The 15,000-nt window shown below is 40.3% G+C and overlaps 1 protein-coding gene across 4 annotated transcripts in view; it reads left to right on the top strand.

Annotated features, from left to right (window-relative positions):
- The window catches only part of LOC136834854 (uncharacterized), a 175,857-nt gene that overhangs the window by 133,842 nt on the left and 27,015 nt on the right, over positions 1–15,000 (top strand). For all 4 annotated transcript variants that reach the window (XM_067097646.1, XM_067097645.1, XM_067097642.1 and 1 more), the window contains one exon: positions 12,658–12,707. The gene's annotated coding sequence lies outside the window, so the exon portion shown is untranslated. The remainder of the gene's footprint in view (positions 1–12,657; positions 12,708–15,000) is intronic.

Below are 15,000 nucleotides of genomic sequence, written 5' to 3'. Positions count from 1 at the left end.
GAAAATAGAGCTATCTTTCGGTGTTCTCGGTATAATGCTGTATGAGCCGCGGCTCATGAAACTTTAACCAGGACCCGGTGGTAGGCTGGCCTATATCGTTGCCAGACGCACGATTATGGCTAACTTTAACCTTAAATAAAATAAAAACTACTCAGGCTAGAGGTTTACAATTTGGTATATTTGATGATTGGCAGGTGGATGATCAACATACCAATTTGCAGCCCTCTAGCCTCAGTAGTTTTTAAGATCTGAGGGCGGACAGAAAAACTGCGGACAGAAAAAAGTGCGGACAGACAAAGCCGGCACAATAGTTTTCTTTTCAGAAAACTAAAAATATGATCCGGCAATAGAATTTTATATCCTGTATTTTCCGAGCATTTATAAAAAGAAAACTATTTTATATTAAATTATATAAAACTTAAATCTATCATTTGATGGGGATTGGGTTATAGGCAGAATTTCAGTGCTTGCAATGATAACAATGAGTTAAAATTATATATATACGCGTCTCATACACGTATACCAGAAGTAATATACCAGGAAGAGTATACCAGGAAGAGTATACCGGAAGTAGTATACCAGGAAGAGTATACCGGAAATAGTATACCAGGAATAGTATATCAGGAACAGTGTACCGGAAATAGTATACCAGAAATAATATAACCACCAGGAATAGTATACCAGGAATAATATAACCAGGAAGAGTATACCAGGAATAGTATACCAGGAAGAGAATACCAGAAATAGTATAACCAAGAAGAGTATACCAGGAATAGTATAACCAGGAAGAGTATACCAGGAATAGTATACCAGGAAGAGAATACCAGAAATAGTATAACCAAGAAGAGTATACCAGGAATAGTATACCAGGAATAGTATATATACCAGAAGTAATATCCCAGGAATAGTATACCAGGAACAGTATACCAGGAATAGTATACCGGAGTTTTTAAAAAGTGGTGTGTGTCTGTCTTCATTGTGATGGCGAGGTATAATCTCTGTCATTCTGTTTTGCAAAGCCCCGTGCAAAAGGGACCCGATTGGGTGAGGTGAAATGCTTTTTCGGGAGGGTGGGTGGGTGTTTTGGGGGAGGGAAGGGGGGGGGCGGTGTTTGGAGTGCCATATTGGTAGGGGTGGGGTTAGTGTGGCCGGAACTGAACCTTTTATTGAATGCTGAACGGGAATGGATGGGAATACCTATCATTTGGTTTCATCTCTCTCTCTCTCTCTCTCTCTCTCTCCCTGACCTCGTTGCTTGGTGGTACCTCTCTCTCTCTCTCTCTCTCTCTCACTGACCTCATTGCGTGTTGGTATTTCTCTCTCTCTCTCTCTCTCTCTCTCTCTCTCTCTCTCTCTCTCTCTCTCTCTCTGACCTTGTTTGGTAATGGTAGCGCCCCACGCAGGTCACAAACTGAGTGACCAATGGGGGCTTCAGGCCGCGCCACCAAAAATGAATCTACTCCTTTGCTGACACAGCTTTTTCCTTCTAATGAAGTATTTTCACTGGTTACTCAGAGGCCTACCCAACCGGAAGTGCTCATTTCCGGTAAGTTGAAGATTCCTCAGGAATACGGGAAATGTTCTACGGATGTCCTATGATGTCTTATAGATGTCCTAAGATGTCCTATGGATGTCCTATGATGGCCTACGGATGTCCTATGGATTTCCTATGGATGTCCTACGGATGTTCATTGGATGTCCTGTGAATGTCCTATGGATGTTCTAAAAATTACATACGGATGTCCTACGGATATCCTATGGATGTCCTACGGATATCCTATGGATGTCCTATGAATATCCTATGGATGTCCTATTGATGTCCTACGGATGTCCTGTGAATGTCCTACGGATATCCTATGGACGTCCCATGAATATCCTATTAATGTCCTATGGATGTCCTATTGATGTCGTACGGATGTCCTGTGAATGTCCTACGGATATCCTCTGAATTTTCTATTGATGTCCTAAAAATATCCTACGGATGTCCTGTGAATGCCCTATGGATATCCTCTGAATTTTCTATTGATGTCCTAAAAATGTCTTACGGATGTCCTGTGAATGTCCTACGGATATCCTGTGAATGTCCTATGGATGTCCTAAAAATGTCCAACGGATGTCCTGTGAATGTCCTACGGATATCCTGTGAATGTCCTATGGATGTCCTAAAAATGTCCTACGGATGTCCAATGGCCGTGGGAGGCTTTTCTTGACCAGAATACGAAGTGTTTCTGGATCAAGAAAGAGAAGAAAGGACAGACCGGGAAAGGCTTCGCCCACGACCTGTAATGTTAGCCTCGTATGGGGAGTGAGATCACGTAATGGAAGATGGATCTCTCTCTCTCTCTCTCTCTCTCTCTCTCTCTCTCTCTCTCTCTCTCTCTCATACTTGGCTTATGGTTTCTCGGTTTGTATTTATTTGGGAAATAAGTGGAAAATCTCTCTCTCTCTCATTGGCCTTATGGTTTCACGTTTTGTATTTGTCAAACAAGTGGATCTCTCTCTCTCTCTCTCTCTCTCTCTCTCTCTCTCTCTCTCATTGGCCTTATGGTTTCACGTTTTGTATTTATTGGTGAAACAAGGGAAAATCTCTCTCTCTCTCTCTCTCTCTCTCCTCAGTGGCCTTAAGATATCACGTTTTGTATTTATCTGGAAAACAAGGGGAAAATCTCTCTCTCTCTCTCTCTCTCTCTCTCTCTCTCTCTCTCTCTCTCTCACACATAATGGCCTTATGATTTCCCTTCTCGTATATATAGAACAAGTGGAAATTCTCTCTCTCTCTCTCTCTCTCTCTCTCTCTCTCTCTCTCTCTCTCTCTCTCTCTCTCTCTCTTACAAACACACACACATAATATGGCCCTATGATTTCCCTTCTCATATTTTTAAAACTACTGTAAAAATCTCTCTCTCTCTCTCTCTCTCTCTCTCTCTCTCTCTCTCTCTCTCTCTCTCTCTCTCTCTCTCTCTCTCTTGCAAACACACACACACATAATGGCCCTATGATTTCCCTTCTCATATTTTTAAAACTACTGTAAAAATCTCTCTCTCTCTCTCTCTCTCTCTCTCTCTCTCTCTCTCTCTCTCTCTCTCTCTCTCTCTCTCTCTCTCTCGCTAGACCCAACCGTATATCGTCACTCCCGGTTCAGGATTGTCCCAACCAGCCTAGAAGTCCGCCCCAGTTCCCCATCTCAATGAACATCTTTCCTCCGCTAATTATTCCCTGTTTTGACCAGAAACTCAGGTCAGAATTCCATTACCATATATTAATTCGGGTTTGTGATACTACAGTTGTGTTCCTCGCTTCCTGTTATACAGTCTGTTTGATAAATCTAAACCGCTGGAACTGCTGAAACTGTTGCCTAGGCCTAGTTCCTGCGAGGATCTGTGTTCACCCTCTGGGGTTTCATTTTAGGATTTATTTCGTAGGATTTTCGACTTCAGGATTCATCGGGGTTTTAGACGAAGACACAGACGCGAGGGAAGATCTGAACTGCGCTGTGTTAGTTCCTCATTTGCATACGAGATGGTTTTGTTTGCTCGGCTTCTTAGAGGTAACCAGCTCGCTGGGAGGAGTGGCGTGGACGAGAGTTGGTACGAGTTGACTTGGAGAAAAGTTTTGAACGAGTCGGGTGAGATTGTCGGGACTTCGGCGTGAAATAAATACATAAACAGATGAATAAATAAGTAAATAATTGCGTAAATAAAATAGAATAAAGTTAAAGGAACATGAATCTAAAAACAGACTGGAAGAATACGCAAGGATAGTCAGATAGGCCTAGGCTGATGATATCGGCCGCCTGGTATAGTTTGTATTTAGATTGTCGAGACTGGGAAATCAGATAAATAAATAAATAGATGAATAAATAAGTAAATAAATACATAAATAAAACAGAATCAAGTTAAAGGGAATCAAGTTAAAGGGACGTGAATTTAAAAAGAGACTGAAAGCATACGCAAGGATGGCCAGGATAGGCCTAGGCTAGTGTTATCGGCCGCTAGGTCTCACATCCCGAGAACCAAAGGAATTACACGCCCAAAGCTTTACCACGGAGGGGGGAAGGGAGGACAAATATACAACCGAGGGGAAAAACGGCCATTTGTGTATTCTCTCTCTCTCTCTCTCTCTCTCTCTCTCTCTCTCTCTCTCTCTCGCTTCAGCTTGTAATCAGAATGAGGAGGAAGCGTGTTGCGCCAATACTGCTTACTTTGTTTTGGCGAAGCTGAGTGAAGATTAGATGAGAGAGAGAGAGAGAGAGAGAGAGAGAGAGAGAGAGAGATTTGGAAATCGGGAGCCTTTTATTGAAACACTTCTTACTGGTAAGTTCTCTGATAGGCAGATGCATCTAAAAGAGCGAGCTGGAGTCACAATGATGGTGGTCATCGAGTCCAAAGTATGTTTAGTTAAGGAATTCAAAGCTAGTTCATTTGCTTGATCGAAAATACTCCGTTCAGATATATTAAAATACTTTCGAAAGTTTGAATTTGAAAGTTCGTGTCCATCAGACACGAAATATAGGAAGGATCTTGAGTTTTGAAAACAAAGCAATCACCTGTTTTATTAGTTTTCTGTAAAGGAAAACTATTGCGCCGGCTTTGTCTGTTTCCGCCCTCTGATCTTAAAAACTACTGAGGCTAGAGGGCTGCAAATTGGTAGGTTGATCATCCACCCTCCAGTCATCAAACATAACAAATTGCAGCCCCCTAGCATCAGTATTTATTTTATTTAAGGTTAAATTTAGCCATAATCGTGCCTCTGGCGACGATATAGAATAGGCCACCAGGGGGCCGTTGTTAAAGTTTCATGGGCCGCGGCTCATACAGCATTATACCGAGACCACCGAAAGATAGATCCATTTTCGGTGGCCTTGATTATATGCTGTAGCGGCTGTACAGAAAACTCGATTGCGCCGAAGTTTCTTCGGCGCATTTTTTACCTGTTTGTATACATTTTGAGTTTGTAATCAAAGCATTGATGTTTTATGCTGCTTCAACTTTGAAATACGTGCATAGCCGAGAATATAATCACTGGTTATTTAAGTCTTTATAAAATGTCAGTATTAGACCTTATCTGAACTCTACAGTACATAGCTGATACGTTTGACTTTAGAATGCTAATTCAAACTCCCCTGAGTGCATCCGTCCATTACTGCTCGCGTATACCTCTGACTAATCTCGCAAAACCTTTTATTCCAGTTGCGAATTGACAGATAAACCCATTCCCCGCAGAATTTCCTAGGACTCTGTTGATCGAATTCCTAGAATTCAGGAATCAGATTTCACTGCGAAGTATTTCTCGTATTGTTAAATCTAGATTCCGCAATGGAATGAGTTGTTCGATCTCTCCAGAGATTCTCGCTCACCCGGGAAGGAACACGGAAGGCCGGGTGAATGATTTGAACGAGTATATATTTCAACAATTTCGTCAGAAGAGGAATATAGAGAGACAGTAAAAATAATTATTTTATTTATTTTATTAATTTTTTTTTTGTGGGGGGTTCATCACTTTTCTAGTAGCACACTCTTCTGCGTGAGTCCTGGAGCTACTTCGGCATCTAGTTTACCCAGATTCCTTCTCAGGGGTCTTGGGACCGTGCCCAGTGTTCCTACGATTATGGGTACAATTTCCACTGGCATATTCCATATCCTTCTTGTTTCGATTTTCGGGTCTTGGTACTTATCAACTTTTTCTCTTTCTTTCTCATCTACTCTGGCGTCCCATGGTATTGCCACTTCGGTGAGTGATACTTTCTTCTTGGTTTTGTCAATCAGCGTCACGTCTGGTCTGTTATTATTATTATTATTATTATTATTATTATTATTATTATTATTATTATTATTATTATATTTCTTCACCTGTGGTTAATTGTATATATACTCATGTATATATGTATATATATATATATCTGTAAATTACACATATTTATATATATTTATACTCTCTCTCTCTCTCTCTCTCTCTCTCTCTCTCTCTCTCTCTCTCTCTCTCTTCCCTGAAATCTAGTATGCCTCTGCTGACCTAAGTAGTGAATTATGTGCGTAAACGATAGTCTACTGTTGTAGGTCGCAGCTAAAGAGAGAGAGAGAGAAGAGAGAGAGAGAGAGAGAGAGAGAGAGAGAGAGAGAGAGAGAGAGATGAAAAATACAGACAGCAACAGGTTAAAAAGTGTAACATAATCCTCAACCCATGGTGATGAAACCATTGATAAAGGTACTCTCTCTCTCTCTCTCTCTCTCTCTCTCTCTCTCTCTCTCTCTCTCTCTCTCTCATCCGAGTATCCCAAACTGCATCTCCCCCAGCGAACAGTATTTAAATGCTAATTAATTCCTATGTTTTCGTAGGCAGCTCCGCTCCGAATTTCCCGCGCATGCGCCGTCGATTCGAAGCGCCGATGCTACTGTCCTATTTTTCCCTTGTGTGGCGTTTGTACCAAGTGCTATATTTAGGCCTAGCGTTCGTTTGTCGTGGAACAGTTTTGTTCGCGCTGGTTCCTTTGTGTTGGGGAATTCTCGATTTCTTGCTTCAGGAGGTTTGGACAAAGAACGAGAGAGAGAGAGAGAGAGAGAGAGAGAGAGAGAGAGGGGGGGACTAAATTTCGGGCGCTGTTATTTCCGATTTATTTGATAGTTCTTGTTGTTGCTGTGTTGAAATATCGCAAACATGAAGGTGAGAGAGAGAGAGAGAGAGAGAGAGAGAGAGAGAGAGAGAATGGTTTCATCCCGGTGCGACTGGTTGATGACTGTCGCCACCTTAATGGTATAAATTTTGTTCTTATTTCTCTCTCTCTCTCTCTCTCTCTCTCTCTCTCTCTCTCTCTCTCTCTCTCTCTCTCTCTCTCTCTCTCTCTTTCCACCCTAACTGCGACCCACACTTAGGTACCTAAATCACTGCTAAAGGCAATAGTCTGGTCTCAGACTCGAACGCTGTTCCCCAGATTGTGAGCAGAACTCGCTGCGTCTCATAGCCAGTCACACATGTTCCCTTTTTTTTGACTGTACATTCTATTGTACAAGGCTGGTAAAGCCCTTACACACACACACACACACACACATGTATATATATATATATATATATATATATATATATATATATATATATACACATACATATATACATATACGTACATATACATATATATATGGCTGTGAAAAATTTTCTGTTAAAACAGAACTCCATCAAATATAAGGAGCCGATAAAAACGCCAAAATGTGGAAAATAAAGGCTATATTTCAGAGACCAACCCGTCTCTCTCCTCAGGCGAATAGTGAATGACAAAAAGTTACGGAAGGTCCATAGGTCAGCCGTTACGTCACTCCAGTTGACAATTTCGCTTTAATTTTCTTAATCGCTGAATGTGTATATATATATATATATATATATATATATATATATATATATATATATATATATATAAATAAATTTCTGACTCACGTCGGGATCGAACCCAGGTCTCTCAGGTGGAAAGCAAGGGCGTTATCCACTGGGCCACACAAGTCTAAAAGAAGTTGGAACCTGAGAGCAACTGCACCCAAGGAAATACCTGGGCAAGCTAACTGCTTGCATACCAGCGAGTTTTCCCCAACTTCCTGACTCAGCAATGACCCAATAGACAACATTTCATTCGAATTATCCCTTCTGAGTGAATAAGATAGAAATCATCAACACACAATCACGTGTGGAACAGAAATAAATTTCTGACTCACGTCGGGATCGAACCCAGGTCTCTCAGGTGGAAAGCAAGGGCGTTATCCACTGGGCCACACAAGTCTAAAAGAAGTTGGAACCTGAGAGCAACTGCACCCAAGGAATTACCTGGGCAAGCTAACTGCTTGCATACCAGCGAGTTTTCCCCAACTTCCCGACTCAGCAATGACCCAATAGACAACATTTCATTCGAATTATCCTTCTGAGTGAATAAGATAGAAATCATCAACACACAATCACGTGTGGAACAGAAATAAATTTCTGACTCACGTCGGGATCGAACCCAGGTCTCTCAGGTGGAAAGCAAGGGCGTTATCCACTGGGCCACACAAGTCTAAAGAAGTTGGAACCTGAGAGCAACTGCACCAAGGAATTACCTGGGCAAGCTAACTGCTTGCATACCAGCGAGTTTTCCCCAACTTCCCGACTCAGCACCAGAAGGGGATAATTCGAATGAAATGTTGTCTATTGGGTCATTGCTGAGTCGGGAAGTTGGGAAAACTCGCTGGTATGCAAGCAGTTAGCTTGCCCAGGTAATTCTTTTTGGTGCAGTTGCTCTCAGGTTCCAACTTCTTTTAGACTTGTGTGGCCCAGTGGATAACGCCCTTGCTTTCCACCTGAGAGACCTGGTTCGATCCCGACGTGAGTCAGAAATTTATTTCTGTTCACACGTGATTGTGTGTTGATGATTTCTATATAATATATATATATATATATATATATATATATATATATATATATATATATACATACATATACACACACACACCTATATATATATACGAATATGAAAACTCTTCATACGAATATGAAAACTCTTCTACAAAGAATCGGAAGTCTATTACCACCTCTTTTGAGCAATCCCTACCCAAAACCACTCCATATAAAATGAATTGGCAACTTGATTCCCGAAAGCGTCCATCATCGAATAACTTGATTTATTGACACAGATAAATATATTTTTCGTATTTCCTCTCCGCTGCGTAAACGAACTCCCGTTAAGGCAAATGGATTAGAATTTATATTTTAAGTCGGAGCCTGATTTTGTTTTTAACTTTTTTTTTTCCAAAGGTTTTATTCGCAGTGATTCATCGCGAAAATTCGTTACCCAATACGCGAATGTTTATATTCGCGGGAAATATTTGCGGGTCCAGAATTTGTAGGGGTTTGGAAGCGAAAGTTTTTTTCTTCTCTCTCTCTCTCTCTCTCTCTCTCTCTCTCTCTCTCTCTCTCTCTCTCTCAAAGTCAATTTTTTCCTCAGGAGAATCGATCCAGAAACAATACGTCTCACCCTAAGGCCTCTCTCTCTCTCTCTCTCTCTCTCTCACACACACACAAAGTCAATTTTTCCTCAGGAAAATCGATCAAGAACCAATACATTTCACCCTTAGGTTTCTCCCTCTCTCTCTCTCTCTCTCTCTCTCTCTCTCTCTCTCTCTCTCTCTCTCTCTCTCTCTCTCTCTCTCAGTCCATTTTTTCCGCAGGTGCTTATCGCAGCAGACGATGACAGATGTCCTGTCTCCGAGATACCAACTTACCTCTCTCTCTCTCTCTCTCTCTCTCTCTCTCTCTCTCTCTCTCTCTCTCTCTCTCACCAGGTGATTTTTTTCCCCACATTTTTCATCCGAGCTGTCAAAGGCCCTGTGTCACTTCCACGCTGCTCTGAAGAGAATTCTTTTTCTTTTGTTTATTTAAGGAGTGACTTATTTTTAACTGGTTGGGAAAAACTTCAACATTATTGACAGTTTCGTACACTTGCACTGATCCCTGATCGGCAGGGCGTCGACCTACTCCATACACAATGCGCCACTCACCTTTTATCATGATTTATGTTCCCAGGGGGTCATTGGATTCTAAGAGTGCTCTTGGTATATCTTCTTGCACTCTCAAGGTCTTCCTCTCCTGTTTCCTCCTAAGGTTTTTGAATTATACTTTCTTTTCGCAAACTTACTGCCCTTTGTACCCCTACACAGTCAGCCACTCTGCCCTAAAATGTAAAACCGCAGTGTCTGCAAAATTTTCGAAATTGAGATATGCCACTTAGTGGGATCGTGAAACGCTAATACACAAGTTACTGCAGTTTGAGAATGATTCTTCAGTGCTTTATTAAGGGGGTCCCATTTGCAGTATCTGCAAAATCAGTAGTAAGGCAAGGGAAAACTGCAGTATCAATCATTTTTCTCAGTTTTGTATTTTTGCAGATACTGCAGTTTTCCACTTCAGGACAGCACTTTTAGCAACACTAGGCAGGCTGCTGCTGCAAACAGTAGTAGCCTATATCGTTTTCTGGCATCAGGTTTAAACTGTCATTCAGGATTGTGTGACTACCATGACTGAGCTTAAAAAATTCAAACCTTGTTGGCAATTACTCAGTCATTCGAGCAAACTATGTGTCATACCAATTCAATCATGATTGACAGTTTTGGGGACCCTAAAAAAATCAAACCTTGTTGGCAATTACTCAGTCATTTGAGCAAACCACATGTCGTACCAATTCAGTCATGATTGACAGTTTATGGGGGGTCCCTAAAAAAGCAAACCTTGTTGGCAATTACTCAGTCATTTGAGCAAACCATACGTCGTACCAATTCAATCATGATTGACAGTTTATGGGGGGTCCCTAGAGAATGGAAAACACTGGAAATTTGTCAATCATTTGAACAAACCATTAATCATACACACTCAGTCTATCATAATTGGCAGTTTATGGGGTGGCTATAAATTTCTTCTAACCCAACCCCCCAATTCTTACTTATAACTCTGCCCCACTACAGCTGAACGTACTCTCAGGACCTTACGAGAGCACAGATAACTGTTTTCCGCTCTCGGCCCCGACGGGAGAGTGAACGCAACCAGAAAGATATGCGGAAAGTTGTAGCAAGTTCGAGACAGCGTTTACATTCGCCGAAGAATTTTGACATGTCTCGTTCCTCTCTACTCCTCGAGATGGGTAATTTTGTAACAGTCCACCCTGAAGGAGAGGCGAGAGATGTCTCTCGAGACTGTTTCGAGACGTGTGTTCGATTTCGTTAGGTTTTGTATGAGTGTTTATATATATATATATATATATATATATATATATATATATATATATATATATATATATATATATATATATATATATATATATATATATATATATGCATATATATATATATAATAAAAAAATTGGTAATAATGAGCATAAAGTTAATAAGAAATAACAAGAATAATAAAAACAGATATAAAGTAAAAGTATATAATAATAATTTTTTTTAGAAAAAAATTAAAATAACTAAAACTAAAAAATGTGTCTGTGCGTGTGTGTACGTTTATGTGTGTGTTTTTGTGTGTGTGTGTGTGTACGTTTGTGTTTGTGTGTGTGTGTGTCTGTAACGGAAGCTCATTCGGTCCAATATGTGATCGTATTGGATTTCTGGATCTCCTGTAATCCTCCCCTTTTGCGTGTTAGAGGAGATGGGGAGTCTGCTTTGCTTCCTTCCAGCCTCTCTCTCTCTCTCTCTCTCTCTCTCTCTCTCTCTCTCTCTCTCTCTCTCTCTCTCTCTCTCTCTCTCTGAGAGTAGCAAATGGTTCGTACGTTTAGCAAGAGATTATGAACAAGGAACTTGGCAGAGAGAGAGAGAGAGAGAGAGAGAGAGAGAGAGAGAGAGAGAGAGAGGTTATAGAGGAGGAACTTGTCAAAAAGAGAGAGAGAGAGAGAGAAAACTATGGAGAGAGGGAGAGAGCGATTAAAAAGTTTATAAAGACGAAACTAACGACGAAACCTGAGAGAGAGAGAGAGAGAGAGAGAGAGAGAGAGAGAGAGAGAGAGAGAGAGAGAGAGAAACATAGCACCTGTCATATTCATCCACTAATTGCTCCGCCCGGGATGAACAACACCCCCCCACACCAAAAAAAAAAAAAAAAAAATCCCTTCGGCAAGATTTTAACAGAAAAGGAAAGAAAGGATGTTGTACCTTTTTCCATTTTTTCCCGTGGAAGGGAGGGAGAGGGAGGGAGGGAGGGAGGGAGAAGGTTTTGGAGGGAGGGAGGGAAGGGGGGCGGAAATAAATTTCGGGAGAACTCCATGAACGTCCCGGCTGCAATCACCAATTAGGGAGGCGGTTTTCTCCTTGGGAGAAAAGGTGGCGTGATGCTTAGAGAGAGAGAGAGAGAGAGAGAGAGAGAGAGAGAGAGAGAGAGAGAGAGAGAGAGTCCTCCATGTCTTGGCGAAGAAATAATTTGCAGAAGTTATTATCAGCTCCTTCTGGGGAAGGGAAGGAGAGAGAGAGAGAGAGAGAGAGAGAGAGAGAGAGAGAGAGAGAGAGGAGAGAGAGAGAGAGAGAGAGAGAGAGAGAGAGAGAGGGAGAGAGAGAGAGAGAGAGAGAGAGAGAAGGTTTTTCTGCAAAGGATGTTATCAGTTTGCACAATGATTATTTTTTTTAAGGGAATATCTACTTATCTATTTATCTGTCTATGCATAAAATCCCAGAGAGAGAGAGAGAGAGAGAGAGAGAGAGAGAGAGATTTCCATAGTGATTTGTATATTTCATACACAATAACTTTTGACAAAAACTCATGATTTGCACGCAATGTAACATTCACCTTTCAACAGAATACTCTCTCTCTCTCTCTCTCTCTCTCTCTCTCTCTCTCTCTCTCTCTCTCTCTCTCTCTCTACAGAAGGCATAACGGATGCTGCAGTAATATATATATATATATATATATATACATATATATATATATATATATATATATATATATATATATATATATATATATATATATATATATATATAAGTATGTGTATTCCTGCATTTGCTTAGCAGTAATACCCTTGGCAGAACTAAGCACTGAATAAATAAAACTCCAAGTTGAATTCCCAGTCATGACATACCTAACGTACAACCCACGCGTTAAGCTTTATCTTGAAGATAATCCTCTGTAATATCTTAACGCTTTCTTATCTTATCTTTCCAGCTCCACGTGACATCCCATGCAGAGCTCCACCTCGTCGGAAGGAAACACAGGTAATTAGTGCCATTAATATAACTTGAGACAGGTGAAAAATACATAAGAAAAATAATTTTTGTTATATTTATGAATTACCTGATTCTTAAGACTGGAGACTTGAGGAACTAATTATGCCGAGGCTCGCGGGAAAGAATGGTGGTATGATTTCCGCCTTTATTCTCCCTTGACATGGAGTCGAGAGTGCCTCGTTATGGGTCGCAGTTGAGGACTGAGCCGTTATTCTCCCTCGACGTAAAGTCGAGAGTGGCTCGTTGTAGGTCGCTGTTGAGGCGGGGCAGTTGGCCCTATTGGGAGGTTGGGTAGAGCCCTGGGGGGGTGGGGTAGATATGGGTTGTGGGTTAAGGGGGAGGTGACTGCAAGAATTTACACGAAAAAAGTATAAATAGATTCGGTATATCTTTAAATTTATCATCAATTTTGGGCCGCAAATTGGTACCAAATTGAAGAGAGGAATTTTGCCAATAAGAATTGTTAATTCTCTTCGACTTGAGTATCAATATTCGTAAATAGGAATGGCTGAAATATTAATAAATCCGTGTATGTGTGTGTGTGTGTTGAGTCATACGTGAACAGTAAATGGGAAATATTTTAAAAGTTATCATCAATTTTGGACCGCAGAAGAAAAAAAATTGTACCAAACTTAACAGCATTTTACCAAACAGATTTTTCATTATTTTTCACTTACGTAAATATCAACATTCGTAAACAGGAATGGCTGAAACATTCCCAAACTCATGTGTGTGTGTTTGTGTGTGTGTTTAGTTTTCAGCAAACATTCCCAGATAGAGAAAATATATTAAAGTTTTTCGAAATATATTCAAGGTTTTCTTATAATAAGATATGTAAGCATTTAGGCTACAATACCCACAATACAGGATACCCTGGCCAGCATGCGGGAAAGCCAAGCATGATAAAACTGTGGCTGGAGTGTGCAATAACTAAAAAAAAAAAAAGATAAAAAATTAAAAGTAATATTTTGCGTCCATTCCTGAATAAAAAGATTCCGTTTGGCTAGAGTTCTGCTGATGTTACAGCTTCGCTTTTCAATAATTCAAACGTTCCCACATCGCCATCTATTTTTTTTTTTTCATCCTAATGGATGTTGTTGAACATTCTCCCATTTTTTCCCGAAATTTTGGAAATGGCCAGATCTATTTTGTGTTACATTCGGCCAGTGAAGTCTTTAACGCATCGTTTTGGTCGGAATAATTCCATTAGAGCTTCTGTGATATGAAGATGGGTAAAAATGTGGTTTGAGTCGAAGTGTGGTGTGTTTTTTGGCCTCTCTCTCTCTCTCTCTCTCTCTCTCTCTCTCTCTCTCTCTCTCTCTCTGTATGGCTGAAATGTGTAAAAGTATTATTAGAATCTAAGAGTAATCCTCTCTCTCTCTCTCTCTCTCTCTCTCTCTCTCTCTCTCTCTCTCTCTCTCTCGCTGTTTGTGTTTGTTTCGTATATTTATTGGTAAAAATGTGTAAAAATATTATTAAAATCATAGCGTGATTCTCTCTCTCTCTCTCTCTCTCTCTCTCTCTCTCTCTCTCTCTCTCTCTCTCTGCTTCTGACCTATTTACAGCTTCAAAATATGTAAAAGTAGTAAAATGAAAGTATTCTCTCTCTCTCTCTCTCTCTCTCTCTCTCTCTCTCTCTCTCTCTCTCTCTCTCTCTCTCTCTCTCTCACACACAACAGCTTTGAAATCACGTTGAATAAAACGCGCCCATGTCTTCTCTCTCTCTCTCTCCATCAACAGCTTTAAAATCACGTTGAATAAAACGCGCCCATGCAAAATGTAGGTTTTTGCGCCCACCCCGTTTGATCCCCACCCATCCATATTTCGGGGCATTTGCCCATTTGAGCCTCGTTCTCTATTCCACTGAGGCCGCTGATATGACCTTTGGAGATTGAGTTTTCTTTGTCTCGAGTTTGATTTTTTTTTTTTTTTTAATTTAAGCTCTTTTGTAATCAGGTTAGGTGACGTGAATTCATTCCGTTAGAATTTCTAAATACAGCCTCTTTTTTTAATCAGGTTAGTTCATAGGAGTCTTTTCCAAGTGCGGCCTCTTTTGTAATCGGGTTTTTTCTTCTGAATTCATTCCCTTGAAACATTATTTTTTATTTTTTTTTTTTGTAACTGCAACAATGTTCATTCGTATGTTGGAAAGTCTACAATACTTTAATGCATCTGATATTCCATAGCTTTATTATTATTATTATTATTATTATTATTATTATTATTATTATTATTATTATTATTATTATAAATTCGTCCAGCAGAGGAACAGGAATGGAAA

The sequence above is a fragment of the Macrobrachium rosenbergii genome, chromosome 54, assembly GCF_040412425.1.
Source record: "Macrobrachium rosenbergii isolate ZJJX-2024 chromosome 54, ASM4041242v1, whole genome shotgun sequence".
In the NCBI taxonomy this organism is placed as follows: Eukaryota; Metazoa; Arthropoda; class Malacostraca; order Decapoda; family Palaemonidae; genus Macrobrachium; species Macrobrachium rosenbergii.
This window is presented reverse-complemented; position numbering and strand designations above follow the sequence as displayed.